The 24588-nt window shown below is 42.3% G+C and overlaps 1 protein-coding gene across 1 annotated transcript in view; it reads right to left on the bottom strand.

Moving 5' to 3' along the window:
- PRELID2 (PRELI domain containing 2) overlaps positions 1-24588 on the bottom strand; it is a 1077378-nt gene that overhangs the window by 760834 nt on the left and 291956 nt on the right. The gene's annotated exons all lie outside the window — the stretch shown is intronic.

Raw genomic sequence — 24588 nt, 5'->3', positions numbered from 1 at the left:
GAAAACAAGTTAGAAGTCCTATTAAAAAAAATCTAATTATGGATGACTCTCAGTTTATTATGAGTTTTTAGAGGTAATTTTAGAGCTCCAAATTAGAACTGCTTTACATACTAATAAGACTTTTCAACAAGTGATGGTGATGAAGGCAACTGCATGATGAATTAAGCTGCTTTTCAGAGAGCATTCCTAGAGGATTTACCATGACAAGAGAAATGAAAGAAAAATCAACAATATCTATGTGGAAGGCATTTAAGATTTTTTTAAAAATTATATTTTAAAGTTGGTAAAAATAATTTTGGGCTGGGCACACTGGCTCATGCCTGTAATCCCAGAATTTGGGGAGGTGGAGGCGGGAGGATTGCTTAAGGCCAGAAGTTCAAGACCAGACTGAGCAACAAAGTGAGACCCCTGCCCCCACCTCTAAGAAACAAATAAACCAGGCATGATGGCGTACACACTCTATCTAGAGACAGAGTGATCCTCTGTCTCTAGAAATAAAAAATTCTCAGATAAGATGATTTGGTAGAACTAGCCTTGAAATTTTAAAATAAGCAATGGATACTCTGGGGGGATTAGAGGAGCTCGAAATGTTCAGAGAACGGTGTTTGGGGGTTGATATGAAGATACATGCTACACTGAGTGTGGCTAGTCAGAAAAGCTAAACATGATATACAGGAGAGTATGCTGCTGCACTCAGATCTCTGGATTCTGGTACTGTGCTTTCATCAATTTTTCCCAACTAAGGAAGGGTCTAACGTTTTAAAATTCTTCAGTGTCCTAGAACTCAATAAATAAGTGCTGATCAGTATAGCTATTGGGACAGTGGTCAGTGGTGCTGGATTTCTTTGTTCAAATTTCTATTTCCGTTTGCTTTCCTTCCTTTTACCTCTGGGAAGTAGTTGTTCCTATAGAACAGTAAATTGGGGCAACACTTTATTCCAGCAAGGCACAGTAACTCCCAGTAACTATTTAAGGATGAAATATCCTTAAGTCTCAACAAGCATCACTTTCGGATGTGAAGAGGCCCACACTGTCTTACAGGGAAGAAAATGGGGGAGGGAGCAGAGTAACGTTTTGCAGATTAAAGACTATGAGGAAGGTAGTTCCACTTGATGTATGTGGAAGAGATTCATTCAGAACCAAGAAACAAATATACTACTTCACATTGTGGCTTATATATTCAAGATGATGATATTCAAGGCTCCCGAAGCTGTATAAGACAAAAAGCTAAATGGGTTCAAGTCACCTTTAATACCATGGAAATTTGATTCTTAATAGACAATTGAGGGAAACTAAAGACTGTCATGTGGCACTTCCCAAATCTATTGGTACTGACTCAGGGAAGCATCTCCTGGTGCTCCAGCTAGAGACAAACTGGACTGAATGAGAATGAACTTTCTCCACTCTTTTGGGGGAAATTTATTTTAACTTTTTATTTAAAAATAATTGCTGCTGGGCACGGTGGCTCACACGTGTAATCCCAGCACTTTGGAAAGCCAAGGCGGGTGGATCACCTGAGGTCAGGAGTTCGAGACCAGCCTGGCCAACATAGTGAAACCCCGTCTCTACTAAAAAATACAAAAATTAGCCAGGTGCGATGGTGCACATGTCTGTAGTCTCAGCTACTTGGGAGGCTGAGGCGGGAGAATCACTTGAACCTGGGAGGCGGAGGTTGCAGTGAGCCAAGATGGTCCCACTGCATTCCAGCCTGAGTGACAGACAGAGACTCTGTCTCAAAAAATAGAAAAATAATAATTGCAAATGTATAGAAAAAAATGCAAGAAGAGCACAAAGAATTGCCCTATATACTTCATCTGAGTTCACCGATTAATTATTTATTGAGACAGAGTCTTACTTTGTTGCCCAGGCTGGAGTGCAGTAGCGCAATCTTGGCTTACTGCAGCCTTTGCCTCATGGATTCAAGCGATCCTCCTGCCTCAGCCCCCTTAGTAGCTGGGACTAGAAGTGTGCAACACACCATGCCTGGCTATTTTTTTTTTTTTTTTTTTTTTTTGTATTTTTAGTAGAGACAGGGTTTCATCATGTTGGCCAGGCTGGTCTCAAATTCCTGACCTCAAGTGATCTGCCTGCCTCAGACTACCAAAGTGCTGGGATTACAGGCATGAGCCACTGCACCGGCCCAGGTTCACCAATTATTAATATTTTGCCACATTTGCTTTTTTCCCCCTCTCTCTTTGTATATACACATATAAATGTACATACACACATATATAAATATGTATTATAATTTTCTGAATGATTGAGAATTACAAATAAGTTTTCTTCCTAGATTATCATTAACCACAATAATCAAAGTGAGATTATGTGCTTGTAGCAAAAAGGAATTCTCACCCTCGGCAATCCTCATTACTCCATTTGTCTTAGTCCACGAGGATGCTATAACAAAATCCTATAAACTGGTGGCTTAAACAACAGAAGCTTATTTCTCACAGTTCTGGAGCCTGGGAAGTCCAAGATCAAGGCATTGGCAGATTTGTTGTCTGCTACTTCCTGGTTCATAGATGGCCATGTTTTCCTTGTGTCTTTACAGGGTAGAAGGGGTGGAGGGGTGTTCTCTTGCGTTTCTTTTATAAGAGCACTAGTCCTAATTAATGAGCGCTCTGTCCTTATGACCTAATTACCTGCCAAGGGTCCCACCTCCTGATACCATCACCCTTGGGCTGAAAATTTCAACATGTGATTTTGGAGGGCATATAAAGATTCAGACCATACTATTCAAGTTTCACATTTTACTTTGAATATTAGCACTTGTACATCTGAGTATCTGATGGATGTTATGTGTAGCTTGTATCTACATTTTCTGCATTTTAAAATTATTTCTATATAAAGGATAAATGTAACTAGCAAACATAAAAGAAGTCTTTATTTGCATTATAAGTGGAAGTTATTTGAATCTTTGTTTATAGCATATCCACTTAAAATATAGAATTCAGTTGTAGGTGTGGTGAACATTTGTCAGGTTTTCTTATTTTTATTTATTTTGGGGAAGTGCCTAGTATCTGAACCTCTCCTGTTGGATAGAAGGGATTCTAAGGAGAAATGATATGGACGGGGTGGATAGAGCAGAACAATTAAAAACAATTGAGAGTATTTGAAATGGAAACTGGAAACAACCTCATCCCCCCAAAATGCTGGAAACAACCCAAATGTTTATCAGGTGGTGAATGGATAAACAAGTGGCTACCTTCATACCATGGAATGTTATTCAGCAATAAAAAGGAATGATAAATTCTACAATATGGATTAACAAAGGCACTATGCTAAATAAAAACACCCAGACAAAAACAACAACAACAACAACAACAACAACAACAACAACAACAAAATACGGTAAGATTCTATTAACAGGAAATGTCCAGAAAAGGCAAATCTATAAAAACAGGAAGTAGAATAGTGGTTCCCTGGGTCCCGAGGTTGGAAAGGGGAGTGACTGCAAATTGGAACAGAGGATATGTTTGGGGTGATGAAAATGTATGATTGCATTTTATGGTATGCAAATTATACCTCAATAAAGCTGTTTCCAAGAAAGGAGTTATTTGGGATGGAGAAAAGGTAAAGAGCAGATTTCCCTGCTCTTGAAATGCTGAGTAGCCTCCAGCCGAATGGATATTCTATTCTGAGACTTTTTAATTTATTTTTATTTTTTCTGAGGGCTTTGTTGCCCAGGCTGGAGGGCAGTGGCACGATCTCAGCTCACTGCAACCTCAGCCTCTTGAGTAGCTGGGTCTACAGGTGCCCGCCACTATGCCTGGGTATTTTTTTTTTTTTGTATTTTTAATAGAGATGGGGTTTCACCATGTTAACCAGGCTGGTCTCAAACTCTGGCCAAAAGCAATCTGCCCACCTCGGCCTCCCAAAGTGCTGGGATTACAGGTATGAGCTACAGCAGCCTATTCTGACTGATTAAAAAAAATAGTTTATGAAGAAAGAGACTGTGGTCTAGAGGGACCAAGTGAAAGGACAGTGCTGGGTGAGAAAGGGTACGAGGGGAGCAGGAGAAAGGGAGACTCAGAATGTTGAGACACAAAATTTGCTGGGTCCCTCTGATGCCTAGTGTCCCTGGCTTGAAATGGTCTTTCAGACGAGCCTTCTCTAATTCCACACTTAAGCTAAGGCTGTAGCCACAAAGCAGCTGCCAACCCTAAATGTCCCAGCTGTGTCCCTTTCCTGACACACATACCACTCATAGTGATGTTGCCAGGAGGTAGGCTTTGGATATTGAGAAGTAGTCATCAAACAACTGAACATCTGAGCTGTAGGCATACACACACACACACACACACACACACACACACAATTCTGCTTTATATGCAAGTTACAGGGCACCTCAGCCAGCTTGATCTTCAAAAGAACCCAGAAAAAGCAAGTTTGTGACCAGACTTTTAAGTGGCTTCTGGTCAAAGCAGGGCTAAGACTGACCTCTTACTAGGGCTGGGCAAAGTTTACCCTGTAGCTTATTTCCAGAGAAGGGGTAATAACAATGGCAGTCATTTACTGAGTGAGTCATAAGCTCCACCTTCTGAGCTGAGCATTCCAGGCACTTGGACCTTCATGACAACTCCTGGAGATGCGTACGACGACCCTTATTTACAGATGATGACATGGAAGCATAGAGAAATGCAGTATCTTGCCTGTGGGTCTGTAGATCACACAGGTAGTAGATGATAGAGTTGGGATGGAAACTTCCGGAAGTCTCACCCCAGAGCTGTTCTCCCAGGGGTTTCCATCCCAACTCTGTCATTTACTACCTGTGTGATCTCTTCCATGATCCTGCCGCACCAAAGCAGCTGTGGGCAGTACTGTTCTTTAAGAAGTGCAGTTCTCACGTTAGTATAGTTTAGTTCAACAAGCATTTATTGAGCCTTTGACACTGAGAATATAAAGTGTATGTACCTCCTTTCTTAACGTGAATGCTTCCTGAGCTATTTTCTCTGTGCCAGGCACGATGCTAGACTCTGGGAGCCCAGGATCATAAAGGGTCCCTTTATTTGAGGAGCTACAATCTAGTAGGAGAGATGAATAAACAAATAAGACATTTCAATGACAGTTAAATTTTCATTGAAGAGTACTGGCTGCTGTGGATGCCTGGAAGAGGGATGCCTGGTCTAAACCAGGAGCTGGGTCTGGTGGGAAGGTCAGGCAAGGGCTCCCTGTTAGAAAAGATACCTAAGCTGAGACCTTAGTCATGCACCCACTTACTCATCTCTGCGAGAGCCTTTTGAAGCTTATTGTTGTGTACTCAGTACCCCTGTATTAGATGCACCAGAAAACAGCTATTGCTTATCAGAGAAGTTAGCGTTGTTTATTTCAGGGCTTTGAGAGTTAACATCTTTTTCTACCCATAAGTTTTCAGGCTCTGAACATGGCAGGTGAAGCGCCTGGTGAAATAGAGTGGATTCAGCTGAGCTTCACCAACCAGCTGCAGTTGGCTAGCAGGCCTAAGTGTTTGAAGAGCGTACCTCAGTTCCCTCTGTGGACGCTGCACGAGTGAGCCCTCAACTTTGCAGTTCTGCACCAGTTTTACTCCTACATGCAATGTTGAAAAGGCCATAATATACAGTTAGTGTTTCTTTCTTTTCAGACTGCTTTGCTTTGCTGAGCCTTCCTTTCTCTAGTCCCCAGGTTGTGCTCCTTTTCGGACTACAGTTATTTTGTTTTTGTGGAGTATTTTTGGCTGTGGGACCTTCCTGAGTGACATGTCCAGGATTTAGTGTCTGGTGTCCTGGAGTGCCGTTCCAGAATACAGGTGCAAGCCAAGTGATATTCATCTCTAAGGTAAGTGTCTGCATAGGTATGGCTGGGTCTGAGTGGCTACTGCTACAAGAGACCCCCTTCCTACTTTTGCTGTTGGTTATGTAGCCCTGAAGTCCTGCTGTAGGAAAGATGACGGAAGAAGATTGATTGTGCTGTTAGTTACATGGTGGTCAAGTCTGGAGATGTAGATTATAATTTTATCATGTTATTTAATTGATAAGCCATTTATTATTGATTTGCTTATGTTTTCAGACTTGATGGTTACCCTGTAAATTCTAAATTCCACAGAACTGGGTTTGTGAGAGCCAGGTACTTGGAGTTGGGAGATCTGAACGCTATTTCCAAGCAATGAGACTGTTAAATCAGAAAGAGTCTCTTTTGAATGATCTGGGTCAAACTTTTATATTCCACACGTGGAGACAGATGCTCTGAATGTGAGAGTGACTTGTCCTATGTCAGCAAGGCCCAAGCTGGCGTCCAGGAATCTCAGCTGCCAGGTGGATGCATCTTCCTCTCCACCCTGTCTTGCACTTTTTTCTGCCAGGTATTTTTTTGGTTTTTTTTGTTTTGTTTTTGGAGGGAGGGAGTCTATGTTAATAACTGCTCATTTAAACTTTATGGAGAACAAAATTTGGACATAGATGCGATGGCTCTTTGGAAAGCAAAAGGTTAGTAAGAACATAAGGAGATGACTGTATTGCGATAGCTTAGGTAGAACTTTATTTTCTTGAAAAAATCCTTCATAGTCATATCCGAACACAACTGTGGTTGATATTTTGATGCACTGCATTCTTTTAGCTGCCCCTTTTCATCCCAAGAGTTTTTAAAGTTGTTGTAATAAAATAATAATTGCAGTTATGATTTTTGTTACAATACAATGAGGGGCCCTCATTGGCTCTAGGGTCAGCCAAAAAGACCCTAGAGAGCTGGTGGGGATTGATTTTCTCCACCATGAAGATGACATGGTTCCCTAAAAAGGAGTACATTGTTTTAAAAGAACAGATATTTCAGCAAGTAAAGCGCTAAGATAGGGGCCCAGGCTGGCTAAAATCTAGTTTAGACATAATAAGCCCATCCCCGGCTACAGGTGTTTTGTTTTTGTAGAGTATTGCCTGCTTTAAGTTCTTACTAAATGATGGGTTCTATTATTTAGGGAAAAACCTAGTTGTTTAAAAAAAAATCAAAATTCCATTGTCATGACAACCTTGTACATTGAATTTTGTCATGTTCTTTTGTTTGAGAAAACAGCTTTATTGTGATATAATTCATATACCACACAATTTACCCATTTAAAGTGTACAATTGAAGGTTTTTGGTATATTACTCTTTTCGTACCTTGCCCACCTTGAGGAGCCAGTGTGCTTGTGATGCTCTCTTCAGCACCAACGAGAGCGGTTTCCATGACTACAGAATCCAGCAGGTGGAATGGCATCTTCATACATGTTGCAGACATCCTAGGGCCAGATGAGTTGGGGAAGGAATGCGCAGTATTCCAGTTCCAACTCTAACTTCATAGCTTGGCGGCATGTTAAGAAAGGAGCTCCATTGCCTTCCTTGGGCCCCCAAATTTGCCTGCCTTAAGTGCAAAAATGCTTCTGAAAAGAGAGCATCTCTGTGAAGGGGAGTAATAGTAAAACAGGATTTTAGGTGTCATGTGAGGAGCCAATGAGAATTGGTAGACCAGTGAGTCTTAGTCTTTGGTAGAAATATCTGGAGTGTTGGTTAGTCTGACAGTCTCCTCTAAAGATAAATGTCCAAACTGAAGAACTCTTCAATCATTCAACAAGAATCTATGAAGCCATTCTAGAAGTTATGGGAAAATCAAAGATGTGGGACTAAGGTCCTGTCAAGTCTTCAAAGCCACTCTGGGGAGAGAGGATGGGCTTTGGTGAAATTGTCATCTGTCATGTTGCATAGGAGGATATGATTAGAAATGTAGTAAAGCAAGTACCAAATTCATGTCATGGGCCAGAGGTGTTCTTTCTTTAATTGTGAAAAAAATATTTTCAGATCACATCTCAGGCAAAAGTCCAGTGTCTGCAATATATAAAAGGAGAGCTATATAGTTTGAAGCAAGCATTGGAGTGGAATCATGATCCCATTTTCCAAAGCTTCCTCACTTACTGTTGTGGCCCTTGAGGAACCTCCCTGAAATGAATTAATATTAACATATATGAATCACTGAGAGACTCTAGAAAGAGGTTTAAAAGCTCAGAAGCAGGAGTTTATCAATTGGTCAGGGAAGGCTACGTGGGAAAGGTGAGATGTGATACCTCCCAGATATCTCTCTGCATATTTTCAAATACATTTTATATACATAACGTAATTTTGAAAAGCTCCTATTAGATGCCATTGAAAATTTGATTTTCTTCTTATTATGTCATAATTAACTTTCTGTGTTATCAATACAGATCTACATCTTTCAAATGGCTGTTGAGAATTCTTTTTTATGAGAGACAGAGTATAGGCTGGGGAAGAAGGGGCATGCTTTAGGATCTCATGTCTGCTCAGAACCAGCCTCAGCAATTATTTTTTCAAAAGAACTATCCTTGCACGTAAACACCAAATGACACTGGAGATCATTCAACTTGCTTTAAAACTTGCTGTAGCTTTTGCATTTTCTACGAATGTGGACACAGGAGCTACATGGAGAGTTGAAACATGTTCAGGCTTTATTTGCATAATCTAGTTCAAGCTCTTTTCTTACCCAGTCTTGAGCAAGTGATAAATATGACAGCATCTACTTTTGGGCAAGGAACTGTCAGTAGGTCTTCAGCAGTCTCTTAGAATTATTGTTCCTGGCTTTTTTTTCTTTGTGTTGAGAATACCAAAAAAAAAAAAAAAAAAAAAAAAAAAGTATGTGAATGGATATGTTAATTAGTTTGATAGTGGTAACCATCTCACAATGTATAATATATGTATAGTCTGGTTTCTGTATCCATGGGTTCCTTGTATGTAGATTCAACTAACCACGGGTTGAAAATATAAAAAAGAAAACTTGTCTGTACTGAACATGTACAGACTTTTTGTCAGTATTCCCTAAATAATACAGCATAACAACTATTTACATAGTATTTACATTGCATTGGTTATTACAAGTAATCTATAGATGCTTTAAAGTATATGGGAGGATGTGCATAAGTTGTATATAAATACTATTAGGTTGGCACTTTTGCAGCAACCTAATATATACCATTTTATATCAGGGACTTGAGCATCCTCAGATTTTGGTATCTGAGGGAGGTCCTGGAACCAATCCCCAGCAGACACTTAGGGATGGATGTATATTAAAACATTATTTTGTACACTTTGAATAGATATAATTTTTGTCAATCACACCTTCATAGAACTAAAAGCAAAGGTTTAAAAATTATTATTAATGTAGTTCAAATAGTGATCATAAATATCCTGCCCTTAAGGAGGGCTTACTAAGTACCAGGTCCTTTGTATACCATTCACACAAACTCTAGGATTTAAACACTTTCACTGTGTCCATCTTCCAGATGAAAAGAAGTAAATGCAGTAACTGATTCTAAGTCATGAGGCCTGCAAGTGATAGGCCTGGAATTTAATCCCAGGCAGTCTAGTTTTGGCATTTAAAGCACTAACTTGTCTCTAAAATAGGATTTCTTTCTGATATGTGCAATACTACCAAATGAATTATCCAAGGGAGGTATGAGATCAGCTGCTGCTGAGCGGTAGAAATGTATATAAGAGGATGCTGAGTGGTTATTTCACTGGTTGTACCGAATAAAACCCAGACAACTCATTTGAGTCTTCTCTCATCCGCAGCCTTATTTACTGTAAAAATAGTAGTTTGGGGCCAGGTGCTGTGGCTCACACCTATAATCCCAGCACTTTGGGAGGCCAAGGCAGGTGGATCATGAGATCAGGAGATCAAGACCATCCTGGCCAACATGGTGAAACCCCATCTCTAATAAAAATACAAAAATTAGTCGGGCATGGTGGCATGTGCCTGTAATCCCAGTTACTCGGGAGCCTGAGGCAGGAGAATCACTTGAACCTGGGAGTCAGAGGTTGCACTAAGCCAAGATTGCACCACTGCACTCCAGCCTGGCGATGGAGCAAGACTCTGTCTCAAAAACCAAAAACAAAACAAAAATAGTAGTTTGGTAAATAATCTTCCATAGATGTCTTTTTAAGAAAACTTTTTTTTGAGATGGAATCTCACTCTGTTGCCTAGGCTGGAGTGCAGTGGCATGATCTCGGCTCACTGCAATCTCCACCTTCTGGGTTCAAGTGATTCTCATGCCTCAGCCTCCAAGTAGCAGGGATAACAGGCATGTGCCACCACACAGCTAATTTTTGTATTTTTGGTAGAGGCAGGGTTTTGGCATGTTAGCCAGGCTGGTCTGGAACTCCTGGGCTCAACTGTCCTCTTTGGCTTCCCTAAGTGCTGGGATTACAAGGGTGAGCTACCACACCTGGCCTAGATACCTTTCTGCATGCTTATAAATACATTATTATATACACGTATATAATTTTGGAATGAGAGTCTACTAAATTTCATTGTAAATTTGTTTTTACAAGCAGCCTTGCTTCTTTTCATTAAGTTCCACCCTTCCTTGCTTGGGATAAATGGACCAAGGAAGCTATTTTAATCAACTTTTAAGCGATTCAGTGAAAAAATTTCGTGTTCAAGCTTGTTGTAAAATTTTTATATATTTAGTTCTTCAACTGTTTATAGTGGAATTACAGCAAAATCTGAATTTAATTAAGATGTAAAGAGATAGGGCAGTGTGAAAAGCATTTTGCTTCTTCTTTTGATCTAAAAAAATATTTTCAAAATGCCCTAGTTCACTTTACTTAGTTATCTTTCTTTAAACTATTGAATACTCCCTGCTATAGGGTCATCATTCTGAAGATGATGGTCACCTTACGGGTTATGCAGGGGAGCTTCGATGCCAGTTCATGCCTGTAACTTGTGTGTAGTAGTTGTGTAAGTTGCGTACAGTAGCTATGGCTACCATAACAAAGTGACACAAATTGGGTGGCTTAGGAAACAAACACATCGTCTCACAGTTCTGGAGGCTAAAGTTCAAGATGAAGGTGTCACAAGTTCGGTTCTCTTGGAGAGCTGTGGGGGTATGCCTGCTCCATGCCTCCCGTCTAGCTTCTGGGTGTTGCTGGCAATCTTTGGTGCTCCCTGGCTTGTAGATGCATCACCCCAATCTCCACTTTCATCTTTACATGAAAGCAAGATTTTACTTTACACGGCATTCTCGCTGTTTCCAAATTTCCCATTTTTATAAGAATACCAATTATATGGGACTAGGATCCACCTAGTGACCTCATTTTAACTTGATCACCTCTGTAAACACCGTATCTTCAAATAAGGTCACATTCTGAGATATTGGGAGTTAGGACTTCAACATAGGAATTTTTAGGGGAATGTAATTTGATCTATAACATTGTGTTTTAGAATGAAGCTGAGTCACTTAGTGATGTCCCTGCTTCTCGTAAAAGGCAAGTCAAGGCAGGGAGAGAGGGAAGATATTTGATAAATCAGATAAATCAAGGTTTTAGATTTTTCTATTATTAACATAGTGGAAGCAATGGAAGTCTGAGGTATGGCTCACAAAGAGTACATAATCTATACAGGTAAAAGGAAGCCATTGATTGTATGAGGTAGTGTAGTTGAAGATGTCTGCAAACTTTCAAGTGTCAGACATATGCATGATTAATGACTGCCAATGTGTTTGTGCATTTGCAAGGAATATGACAAAAATATGAATGAAACCAGGGGTCCATTCAGCCTGAAATCCTCGTCAGTGCTCATACAGTATGTATAACTTTGCATTCTTATTTTTATTTTCCTCGTTTCTATTCATTTCAAAGAATATGTTTATGTAATTGTACAATTCCACAACTCTACTTGAGATACTGCTGCCGAGTCTGAACTGTTGTAGTGGGCACTGCCCCCTTGTGGTAACTGAAAATGCTGATCGTTCAGCGATGGAGAAAACCTGAATTTGGTGTTCAGAGGGCAGTTTGTGGTCTCAGTGAGTAGCATATAAAAGTAGAGGTTGAAAGAAAGCTAGGGACTATTGTTGAATGGGACATAGATGGAGCTATTCGAAAAATATTTTTAATTAGCATAAGCATATTTGAGTGTTATAGGCAGAGGAAAATGAACACATAGATAAAAAATGGTTCAGGATGCCTGTGAGAGAGGAGGTGTACAACCCTCTACTAAATTGTGGTTTCAGTACCAGTGGCGTCGGCACAGCTTGGGCACTTGTTAGAAATGCAGAATCCCAGGCCCCACCCGAGACCTCCTGAATCAGAATCTGAATTAAACTTCAGATGAGTCATCTCCATGGTGACGTCTGAGATTCCCTGGTGTATAGCATAGCAGAAGTGTTTGGCACATGGACCTTAGACTTACTGGGTTGGAATCCCAGCTCTGCCACTAACTAGAGTGTGAATTTGGGAAGTTATATTTTTGGGCCTCAGTTTCCTCAACTACAAGTGAGGAATGATATTAATACATTTCTCATGGGATTCTTGTACGGTCACCACCACCACTACCGTCACCATCATCGCTAATGTTTAATGAGGGTTTACCACATTTCAGGCAATGTTGAAGCACCTTTCATGAATTCATTAGTGAGATTGTGAAGGAAAACACCTGTCAGATGGTACGTGCTCATCAAATGTTAAAAACGGATGTTTTTGAAACAGACAGGAAACAGGGAAATACTGGGTAGAAGAGGGCGGTTCTCTGGAAAATGCCCTACTCTCAAGCCTAGAAACCTGCAGCCTTAGTGGGAACAGGCATTCCTGCTTTTTGTGCCCAAAAGTTGCCTTTTGGCCTGCCAAGACCCACCGCAACTTGTACCCATATAAACCCCAAACCCCAGGCTCCACAAGCAGCTGAGGAGAGGAACAGGAGGATGGCAGAACACCATGGCAGAGAGAAGAGAAGGAATGTCTGAACACCGAGAGGAGTTTCGCTGGGGATGGTCAGAGAGGAGATCAGCCGCTGGATGGCCAAACTCCAGGGGAAGATCATCTTCCCACCCCATACCCCTTCTAGTTCCCCATCCATCCCACTGAGAGCCACCTCTACCATTCAGTAAAACCCCCACATTCATCCTGCAAGTCCCTGTGTGACTTGATCCTTCCTGGGTGCCAGACAAAGACCTGGGTACCGAGAGAGCACTGAGCGGTTTAACACTTAAGCTGTCCATGGATGGCGAGGCTAAACTTCAACAAATGCCAGGCCCACTTGGGCTTTGGGAGTTGCAGTCACCCACCCTTAGATGCTACCAAGGGGCCAGAGCCCAGGGGCACTCACTCTGGCTCCTGCACCTGCATATCTGTGTGCTTCCCCTCCTGTAAGGGGTTTGAGCCCACAAGCCACACCCCTGTCCCATGTCCTGTGAGAGGGGTCGGGGAGCTCTCCTGTTTCACTTTTGGTTATTATAATCGCTATAAAGCATGGTCTTTGAACAAGTAAATTGGAATGGACTATCTCAACTGAGGAACTAAAGACTGTGGCTTTGGCAAGCGGAGGTGGGATGTTGAGGCCTGTTGGGAGTAGTAGTTTTGAGGGCTGAATTCTGAACCCTGGACCCACTCTCTGGATTACTGATTATTGCAGAAAGGATGCTTTCTAATGAAATCAGTTTTCAGCTTGCTTAATCTAGTAAAGAATAAGAAAACTGCTTAAAGTTGTGGTTCTCACATATTTTGGCCTTTGGACCCCTTTAGACTCTTTTTTTTTTTTTTTGAGACGGAGTCTTGCTCTGTCGCCCAGGCTGGAGTGCAGTGGCCGGATCTCAGCTCACTGTAAGCTCCGCCTCCCGGGTTCACGCCATTCTCCTGCCTCAGCCTCCCGAGTAACTGGGACTACAGGCACCCGCCACTTCGCCTGGCTAGTTTTTTGTATTTTTTAGTAGAGATGGGGTTTCACCGGGTTAGCCAGGATGGTCTCGATCTTCTGACCTTGTGATCCGCCCATCTCGGCCTCCCAAAGTGCTGGGATTACAGGCTTGAGCCACCGCGCCCGGCCCCCCTTTACACTCTTAAAAATTATTGAGGATCCCAAAGAACTTTTGTTGATGTGGGTTGTATCTATTAATATTTACCTTATTAGAACCTAAAGTTGAGAAAAATTTAAAATATTAATTGATTTTAAAACAATAGTAATGAATCCATTATGTGTTAATATAGGTAATATTTTCATTAAAAACAACCACACTTCCTAAAACAAAAACATTTAGTAAAAAGAGTGATATTGTTTTATGTTTTTGCAGATCTCGTTAACATCTGGCTTGATAGAATGGAGCTGGATTCTCTTATCTGCTTTTGCATTCAATCTGTTGCAATATCACATATCCTGTAGCCTCTAGAAAACTCTACTGTACTCTCATGAGAATGAAAAAGGCAAATAACATTTTAGTATTATTAGAAAATGGTTTTGGCCAGGAGCAGTGGCTCATGCCTGTAATCCCAGCTCTTTGGGAGGCTGAGGCAGGCAGATCACCTGAGGTCAGGAGTTTGAGATAAGCCTGGCCAACATGGTGAAACCTCATCTCTACTAAAAAATATAAAAATTAGCTGGGCATGGTGGCGTGTGTCTGTAATCCCAGCTACTCAGGAGGCTGAGGCAGGAGAATCGCTTGAGCCCGGGAGGCGGAGGTTGCAGTGAGCTGAGATTGGGCCACTGCACTCCAGGCTGGAGACAGAGCGAGACTCTGCCTCAAAAAAAAAAAAAAAAAAAAAAAAAAAAAGAAAAGAATATGGTTTTGATTTTGTGGTCTCCTGAAATGGTCTCAGGGACTCCCAGAAAACTAGGAGTTTAAAAGATTAAAGCACCCTCATTGTAAGCAAACATATGTGTATTCTCAGTTTTCGTGAATTCAGATTGTTCTTATCCACTGTGGGGTTTACCGTGCCACCACAGGAGTCTTTGATTAGGGAGCACTTGACAATTGCCTTTCGATTTCCAGTTCAGCTGCAGAAAATTTGCTTGGCTCTTTGGTTTCTTTGGCTGTTCCTGCTGCTGGTTGGGAATGTGGTGATTAGCTTGCAGGGTGAGATCAAAGCATTGATTAACTTTCATGTCATGTTTTATCTTCTAGACAGAAGACAATGGTAGTGAAAAATAGACCAGAAATCTCTCTAATTGAGTATTTGTCTCTCAAAATACAGCTTTCAAAGAGTATTAAGGTGGAGTGGGCTGTAAAATATTTGCATGCAGATTGGGAATGCCCTCTGAGGTGGTGATTTCTCCCTGCTTGGAGAGTTGTACTTCGCAGTAACTCAGTGACAAAGGGCCTCCTGTTTTGTTTTGGCTCCTGGGATGACTATTGTGAGCACGGTGCTGCAACAAGAAGTTTAAAGCCACAATCTTTGGGACGGCTAAATGCAGTGCAGCTCATGAAAACTCTGGGACCAAATTAATATGCTTTAATTTGGAAAATATGTATTGGGAAATTATTTAATACATAAAATATTTTTGGGAAAGATTAAAGCATTGTTACGTAAATAAAGCCATCCTGAATTCTCCTCAGAAATTTAAAGTATAACCTGGGGGTGGTGGTTTGTGCCTGTAATCTCAGCTACTCTGGAGGCCAAAGCAGGAAAATTATTTAAAGCTAGGAGTTTGAGACTAGCCTGGGCAATATAGTGAGACTCCACCTTAAAAAATTATTTAGATATATAGAGATATATATAAATAAATTTATGTCTATTATATATAGATAGATATAAATGAGCTTGACGTGATGGCGCACACTTGTAGTCCCAGCTACTTGGGAGGCCTAGATGGAAGGATTGCTTGAGCCCAGAAGTTTCAGGCTACAGTGAACTATGATCATGCTACTGAATTCCAGCCTGGGCAACAGAGATTGAGACCCCCTCTGCCCCAGCCCCCTCAGAAAATCCAAAGTGTAATAAGAGAGAAATTTTTAATTGATGTTTAGTGTCCCCATTAACTTTTTTTTTTTTTTTTTTTTTGAGACAGAGTCTCACATTGTTGCCTGGGCTGGAGTGCAGTGGTGTGCTCTTGGCTCACTGCAACCGCCACCTCCCAGGTTCAAGTGATTCTCCTTGCCTCAGCCTCCCAAGTATCTGGGATTACAGGCACTGACCACCACACCCAGCTAATTTTTTTTTTTTTTTTTTTTGTATTTTTAGTAGAGACGGGGTTTCACTATGTTGGCCTCACTGGTCTTGAACTCCTAACCTCGTGATCGGCCCGCCTTGGCCTCCCAAAGTGCTGGAATTACATGCATGAGCCACTGTACCCGACCTCCCCATTCACTTTTAAGTGGTATCCTGTTAAGGTCAAATTTTGTCTTGTCTTGTCTTCTTTCTTTTTTCTTCTCTTCTTCCCTTCCCTTCCCTTCCCTTCCCTTCCCTTCCCTTCCCTTCCCTTCCCTCCCCTTCCCTTCCCTCCCCTCCCCTCCCCTCCCCTCCCCTTCCCTCCCCGCCCTCTTTTTTTCTCTCTCTGTCTCCCTTTCTCTCTCTCTTTCACTTTCTCTTTCTCTCTCTCTCTCTCCCCCTTTCTCTCCCTTTCTCTCCCTTTCTCTCTCTCTCTCTCTCTCTCTCTCTCTCTCTTTCTTTCTGACAGTCTCGCTCTGTCACCCAGGCTAGAGTACAGTGGCATGATCTCAGCTCACTGCATCCTCTGCCTCCTGGGTTCACGTGATTCCTGCCTCAGCCTCCTGATGACCTAGAATTACAGGCATCCACCACTATGCCTGACTAATTTTTGTATTTTTAGTAGAGACGGGGTTTTGCCATGTTGGCCAGGCTGGTCTCCAACTCCTGACCTCAAGTGATCCGCCTGCCTCCGCCTCCCAAAGTGCTGGGATTACAGGCGTGAACCACCGTACCCAGCCTAGTTTACGTTTCTTGAATACATATCATCTGATGCTGGAAGGTCAGGAATATGGATAAAGAGAACTTTGGTTTTTAGTGGCTGATCTATTTTCAAGTGGTAACAGGCCTGAATAACTTGGTAGTTTTCTACAGTTGCACAGATTTGGCCAAGAGAGGGCGGCAGAGTCCAGTAACTTGAGAGCACAAATGCTGTGTAACCTGCGTGACTTCGTGCTTAGCTGGTGTGGGTGGTGGAGACCTTAGTGAACTGGAGAGGGGATCCAGGTCTTGAAAGGACTGGCTTGCACTTGGTTCTAGCTGATAGTTGCCTGTGGAGAGAAAACCCTAGTGTTGCAGGGTCGGGGCTTATGATTTTTCAAGAGATGAAAATATTCCAGAGTTCTTAGTGAAATTTTCTGATTTAAAAATGTTGCTCAGGGAGAGAGAACATTAGGACAAATACCTAATGCATGCAGGGACTAAAATGTAGATGGCGGGTTGATAGGTACAACAACCAACCATGGCACATGTATACCTATGTAACAAACCTGCACGTTCTGCACATGTGTCCCAGAACTTAAAATGAAAAAAAATATATATATATGCATTAAAGAAGATAGATTATTTAAAAGCTTGGGGAAAAGAAAAACAGAAGCTGTTAGTGGGCTGCATTTGACCTATGGTCTGCCAAGCCCTACAGTATCCTAGGAATATTATCGTTGGCCCAGACTTATTTGTCTCTTTGTATAAAAGGACATTTCCATAGCATTTCTTTAAAAGGGAGGAGAGGGGAATACCATAGAAAACAGAGGTAGAGCTGCTTTAACATTTCAGGGGAAATTCATGCAGTCTCCATTGGGAGGAAAATTTCAAGGTGTTAAGAAATTTGCAGTTTGGGCCAGGCGCGGTGGCTCAAGCCTGTAATCCCAGCACTTTGGGAGGCCGAGATGGGCGGATCACGAGGTCAGGAGATCGAGACCATCCTGGCTAACACGGTGAAACCCCGTCTCTACTAAAAAATACAAAAAAACTAGCCGGGCGAGGTGGCGGGCGCCTGTAGTCCCAGCGACTCGGGAGGCTGAGGCAGGAGAATGGCGTAAACCCGGGAGGCAGAGCTTGCAGTGAGCTGAGATCCGGCCACTGCACTCCAGCCTGGGTGACAGAGCGAGACTCCGTCTCAAAAAAAAAAAAAAGGAAATTTGCAGTTTGGAATCCTGAAGTATAATAGAGGTTGACCTGTTAGACAAGAATTTTCCTCCATGCAATAAATTACTTTTTGAGCATTTATTACAAATCCATCACTTTGCCTACTGCTGTGGGCAGGATCACACACTGCAGGTTTTGGGGGATTGGTTGACTTTTAAATATTCTGTCATGTTTCCCTGTAACCACTTCCACACTTGTCAGTATGGTTTCTTGACTTTTGATTTGGGTACTGTAGTGACCCTCTGGCTATACCCAGGATTTGCTTTCAATTCCTGCTGCAGCTGCCTCTTAATAGGCCTATCTGCCTGGATGCTGGTCTCCCTCAGGATTGTCCTTTCTCAGCACATAGAATCCACAGTCATCTTTTCAAAACTCAGATCGGATCAAGTCTTTCCTACTTCGGTGTTCCTCTCTTTTACTCTTAAATCCTTCAGTGGCTTCTTATCACACATTAGGTTAAAGATACATAGCTTGGGCTGGGCGTGGTGGCTCACGCCTGTAATCCCAGCACTTTGGGAGGTTTAGGTGGGTGGATCACGAGGTCAAGAGATCAAGACCAGCCTGGCTTTCATAGTGAAACCCCATCTCTACTAAAAATACAAAAATTAGCTGGGCATGGTGTGCCTGTAGTCCCAGCTACTTGGGAGGCTGAGGCAGGATAATTGCTTGAACCCGGGAGGCGGAAGTTGCAGTGAGTTGAGATTGTGCCACTGCACTCCAGCCTGGTACCAGAGTGAGACTCTGTCTAAAAAAAAAAAAAAAAAAAAAAAAAAAGAAGTTACCTGGGAGGCTGTGTGAATGGATCACGAGGTCAGTAGATTGAGACAAGCCTGGCCAACACAATGAAACCCCGTCTCTACTAAAAATACAAAAATTAGTTGGGTGCAGTGGCGAGTGCCTATAATCCCAGGTACTTGGGAGGCTGAGGCAGGAGGATCATTTGAACCCAGGAGGCAGAGGTTGCAGCAAGCCGAGATCGCGCCACTGCACCCCAGCTTGGGCGACAGAGCTGGACTCTGTCTCAAAAAAAAAAAAAGATACAGAGGTTGGCCCATGCCTTTTCCTCCTGATTTTTTCATCTTTCACTCCAGCCACCTTGACCTTGTGTTTACCATGTTTTCTTCCACCTGGGAGCTTTGGAGCAAAACTATTTTAGGTACCGTCCTCCTCCCAATAGTGCTTTGATTAGTGTTATACAGGCAAAAAGTTTTGAAGGTACATGACAAGAAAATTGAGTGAAGATGATGTTGACAAAGGTGTTTCTGAGTTAGGATTATTCTTTATCATTTATTTAGAGCCATGAGGGAAAAGGTAGAGAATATTGACAAACCAGGCACTATAAAATTGGAGTTAAATCTGTACTGATTATCTTATCAACATAAAGTTGACTTTTTTTTTTTTTTTTTTTTTTTGAGACAGGCTCTCGCTCTGTTGCCCAAGCTGCAGTGCAGTGGTGCAATCATGGCTCACAGCAGCCTCGACTTCCTGGGCTCAAGTGAACCTCCCACTTCAGCCTTCTGAGTAGCTGGTAGTACAGGCATGCACCACCAGGCCTGACTAATTTTTTAATATTTTGTAGAGATGGAGGTCTCCCTATGTTGCCCAGGCTGGTCTCAAACACTTGGGCTCAAGTAGTCATCATGCCTTGGCCTCTCAAATTGTTGGGATTACAAAGATGAGCCACCATGCCCAACCTAAAGTCAAAAATCTAAGTGCTCTCTTAAAAAGAGCAAAAAAACTTTCCTGTATCTTCAGTGGTTGGTTTTGATAGTTACCTTCCAAGGATTGTGGGCCTACAACTTTGAAACTACTAATATACAAGGAAAACATCATTTGTTAACATGTTTGTTGAAGGAAATTGCTAAAGTTGTGATATTAATCACAGATCTAACATATTAGCTTACTGATTCTTTCTGTAATAACCCAAATAATAAATTTAAAAATAAATTGGAACAAAACCCCAACTTCTCATGAATCTCATATGCACCTTCCTGCTCCTAGTGGTTTAGGTGAACACTGTCCTAGATTACTTTCTGTGATGACGGAAGTGTCCTATATTTCCACTGTCTGATTTTAAGTGTGGCTAGTGCAACTGAGGAACTGAATATTTAATTTTATTTAGTTTTGTTTTAAAGCTATTGGCTACCCTATGGAATAGTACAGGTACAGATTGCCTGGTTGTTAAGAAAGTATCTGAGGCCAGGCATGGTGGCTCACACCTAATCCCCAGCACTTTCAGAGGCCAAGGAGGGCAAATCACCTGAGGTCAGGAGTTTGAGACCAGCCTGGCTAGTGAAAACCCATCTCTACTAAAAATAAAAAAATTAGCCGGGTATGGCCGTGCACGCCTGTAGTCCCAGCTACTCCGGGAGGCTGAGGCATGAGAATCACTTGAACCTGGGAGGTGGAGGATTGCAGTGAGCCAAGATCATGCCACTGCACTCCAGCCTGGGCAACAGAGCAAGATTCCATCTCAAAAAAAAAAAGTATCTGAAAGACTTTCCTTCTTTGGAATTTATGTTTGCAAGTCAAAATGCAGGGGAGACTGTAACAGATTAGTTTCAAAGCACCTTATTTCATCACAGGGTGCGTTTACATGCAGGCCTCACAGCCTGGAATATGATTCTTTCCATTCTTCCTCAGAGTAACTCCTCCTCATCCTGCAGATCTTTGTTCAGGCACTGATGCCTCTGGAAAACTTTCCCTGATATTTCACATAAGATCAAATCTCCTATAAACAGCACCATGCCTATCTCCTTCACTAGAGCAAATTCATATGTTGGAGGGAATGACGCAATGGAGAAGGAAAGGCGGATACGTATGCTGGGGTCTTGGCCCCCTAGTGGAGTGGGGAAGTACAGAGGGCAGGGGATCCAGATCTCGTGGGTGGGAAAAAGACTTCAATGGGGAGGGTGGTCCTCTCTTGTCATGAGAAAGCAGAGGCAGCAGAAGGTGTAGGTGTAGGGGAGGGTTTTGCATTTGGAGGTGGTGACGGTGGGAGTTGCTGTCTGGCTCCCATTTTCTTGATTGAGTTGGGGAATAGGGGTGTAGGGGGATGGTGGCAGTGAGGCCCTCAATTAAAACGGGGGTTGAGGGTGGAAGATTTGAGGAATTGGGACAGATTAAGACCTGGTTGCTCTGAAATAGCAGAACGGCATTTGAGAGTGGGGATGCTGACTTAAAATGACACTAGCCTGCCTGCTCATGTAGCGCGTCTGGCAAGGTGTGGCTTTGTAGGTGTGGGCATAAAGCAAGGTGACAATTGGGCTATTTAGGGTTGCGGTTTTGCCAAATTTGGGAATGAATGAGGACAGACACGTTGAGAGCGGGAAAATTTCCTTGTCATTTTTATCCCACTGTCGATATAGCCAAGGCTTCTTCCTGATCTGAAGTTGGTGAACATGAGTTGAATGTGGAGTTAAAATTTTAGTGACACACCCCACATCCTTCTACCACTGCTCCATTCACTTCCCATGTCACTGTTATTTGAGGAAATACCCCGAGCAGCGGAATGTGAAGTGTGCTTTCTTCCTGGGCTCGTGGATGCCATAAGATGGAATTGTACCACATCCCTTGTGACACACAGGGCTACCGAGCATCCTGCTCACCTCTGTCACTTCCGTACCTCTCCCTCCCAACTTAGAAATACTGATCATGAAAGAGAGAATAGTTCTTTGACGGGAAGGTGATTGAACCTCACCTTTGCCTTCTGGGGCCTCACGATTCGATGACTACAAAGCCCTGCACATAGCTCCGCTGAGGTTCTTTTTTATCAGGAAGGAACCAAGTTTATTGCTTGTGGGATGGTTTTGGTGGTCAGTCCACAGGTGAAGCGTCTCTGATGCGAGTACCCAGCTGACAGTCGGGGTAAGAGTCCCCTGGGGAGGTGGTGGCTAAAATGGCCCATCCAGTCGTTTGTGGCTTCTACAAGGTGCAGTGAGGAGTGGCACTGGAGTCCCTGAGGTCCTGAGCCCCTTCAGTGGCTGCTTTGCCAGCTGTCTCTTTAATTTAAATGGATATTTCTTTTATTTTAAAATCAGTTTTTAGTTGTGCAAATGAATTCTCCTAAAAATTTAAACATGAAGATGGAGCTAGAGCTCGATTTTCCTTGGACTGCTCTGTATAATTGCAGTCCTATCCTCTTGTCCCGAAAGGTAACAACTGATGTTAGTTTAGTGCGCGTATTTGCAAACTGTTGGATTTGCCTACTGTATGATTTAGGATTACCTTCAGCTGCATATGATAGGAAAATCTCTAATAACACTAGCTGAAGCCAGTTAGAAGTTTTTTTCTCAGATAAAGTCTGGAGACAGGCAGTCCAGGGCTGATATGGTGACTCCACGATATTACCAGCGATCTGGGCATCACTCTGCTACCCTTTGTTCACGATCTCCACCCTCAAGGTTGCCTCCTGGTTCAAAATGGTGATGAAAGCTCCAGTCATTCTATCTGCATCCCAGGCCAGATGTAGAAAGAAGGGAGGGAGCCTTGTTTGCATTCACTTCTAATTACATCTCACTGACCAGGGTTCAGTCATACAGCTGCAGTGGCTGCAAGAGATGCTGGGAGCTGTTGTCTTTCAGCTGAATTCATTGCTACAACAAATAAAATTGTAATTCTATTATTAAATAGCAGAGAGAAGGCAACTAGCAATCTCTGCCATGCAAACGTGTGCACAAAAGTAATAGCATTAATTTTACACCACACATATAATTTGGTAGCTTGTTCTTTCCAGCACAATGTGTTTTAGAGATCTCGGACTATTAATACACATAGTTCTACATTTCCTTCAGTGCTGCATAGTGTTTTGATTATGAAAATATAATTTGTTTAGCTATTTCCTCATGAGCTAATCACTTATTTCCAACTTTTCCCTGTTAGAAAATGGTACTGTAATGAACACCCTTAAATATTATTTCTTGTGCACACATGGGTGTCATATTCCAGAACAGATATTAAGTGAAATTGGGCTGGGCACGGTGACTCACGCCTGTAATCCGGGCACTTTGGGAGGCCAAGGTGGGCGGATCATGAGGTCAGGAGATCGAGACCATCCTGGCCAACATGATGAAACCCCATCTCTACCAAAAATACAAAAAATTAGCTGTGTATGGTGGCGGGCACCTGTAGTCCCAGCTACTCAGGAGGCTGAGGCAGGAGAATCGTTTGAACCTGGAGGTGGAGGTTGCAGTGAGCCGAGATTGTGCCACTGTACTCCAGACTGGGTGACAGTGAGGCTCCGTCTCAAAATAAATAAATAAATAAATAAATAAATAAATAAAATTAAAAAAAAAAAAAAAGAAAGAAGTGAAATTGGTAGATTGAAGTTCATGCACATTTAAAAGATGTATTAAAAATGCCTCTTGGCTGGGCGAGGTGACTCACACCTGTAATTCCAGCACTTTAGGAGACTGAGGCAGGTAGATCACCTGAAGTCAGGAGTTCGAGACCAGCCTGACCAATATGGTGAAATCCCATCTCTACTAAAAATACAAAAATTAGTCAGGCATGGTGGCGTGCCTTCTGTAATCCCAGCTACTTGGGAGGCTGAGACAGGAGATTTGCTTGAACCCAGGTGGCGGAGGTTGCAGTGAGCCAAGATTGCACCACTGCACTCCAGCCTGGGCGACAGAGACTCCTTCTCAAAAAAAACAAAACCAAAAACAAAGAAAAAACCCCTCTCAACTGGCTATAGTATTTTACACCCTCTCTCTCCCCATCAGCGTGACAGCTCTGTCTTACTAACTTTGCCTGTACTTAATTACGTTAGTATGAAGTTTTATTTATTTATTTATTTATTTTTTTAATTATACTTTAAGTTCTAGGGTACATGTGCATAACGTGCAGGTTTGTTACATATGTATACTTGTGCCATGTTGGTGTGCTGCACCCATCAACTCATCAGCACCCATCAACTCATCATTTACATCAGGTATAACTGCCAATGCCATCCCTCCCCCCTCCCCCGTCCCCATAATAGGCCCCAGTGTGTGATGTTCCCCTTTCAGAGTCCAAGTGATCTCATTGTTCAATTCCCACCTATGAGTGAGAACATGCGGTGTTTGGTTTTCTGTTCTTGCGATAGTTTGCTGAGAATGATGGTTTCCAGCTGCATCCACGTCCCTACAAAGGACACGAACTCATCCTTTTTTATGGCTGCATAGTATTCCATGGTATATATGTGCCACATTTTCTTAATCCAGTCTGTCACTGATGGACATTTGGGTTGATTCCAAGTCTTTGCTATTGTGAATAGTGCCGCAATAAACATATGTGTGCATGTGTCTTTATAGCAGCATGACTCATAATCCTTTAGGTATATACCCAGTAATGGGATGGCTGGGTCATATGGTATTTCTAGTTCTAGATCCTTGAGGAATCGCCATACTGTTTTCCACAATGGTTGAACCAGTTTACAATCCCACCAATGGTGTAAAAGTGTTCATATTTCTCCACATCCTCTCCAGCACCTGTTGTTTCCTGACTTTTTAATGATCGCCATTCTAACTGGTGTGAGATGGTATCTCATTGTGGTTTTGATTTGCATTTCTCTGATGGCCAGTGATGACGAGCATTTTTTCATGTGTCTGTTGGCTGTATGCATGTCTTCTTTTGAGAATGTCTGTTCATATCCTTTGCCCACTTTTTGATGGGGTTGTTTGTTTTTTTCTTGTAAATTTGATTGAGTTCTTTGTAGGTTCTGGATATTAGCCCTTTGTCAGATGAGTAGATTGCAAAAAATTTTCTCCCATT

This window comes from Macaca thibetana, chromosome 6 (genome assembly GCF_024542745.1).
Source record: "Macaca thibetana thibetana isolate TM-01 chromosome 6, ASM2454274v1, whole genome shotgun sequence".
NCBI lineage: Eukaryota > Metazoa > Chordata > Mammalia > Primates > Cercopithecidae > Macaca > Macaca thibetana.
The sequence above is the reverse complement of the archived record's forward strand: the minus strand, read 5'-3'. Positions and strand labels throughout refer to the sequence as shown.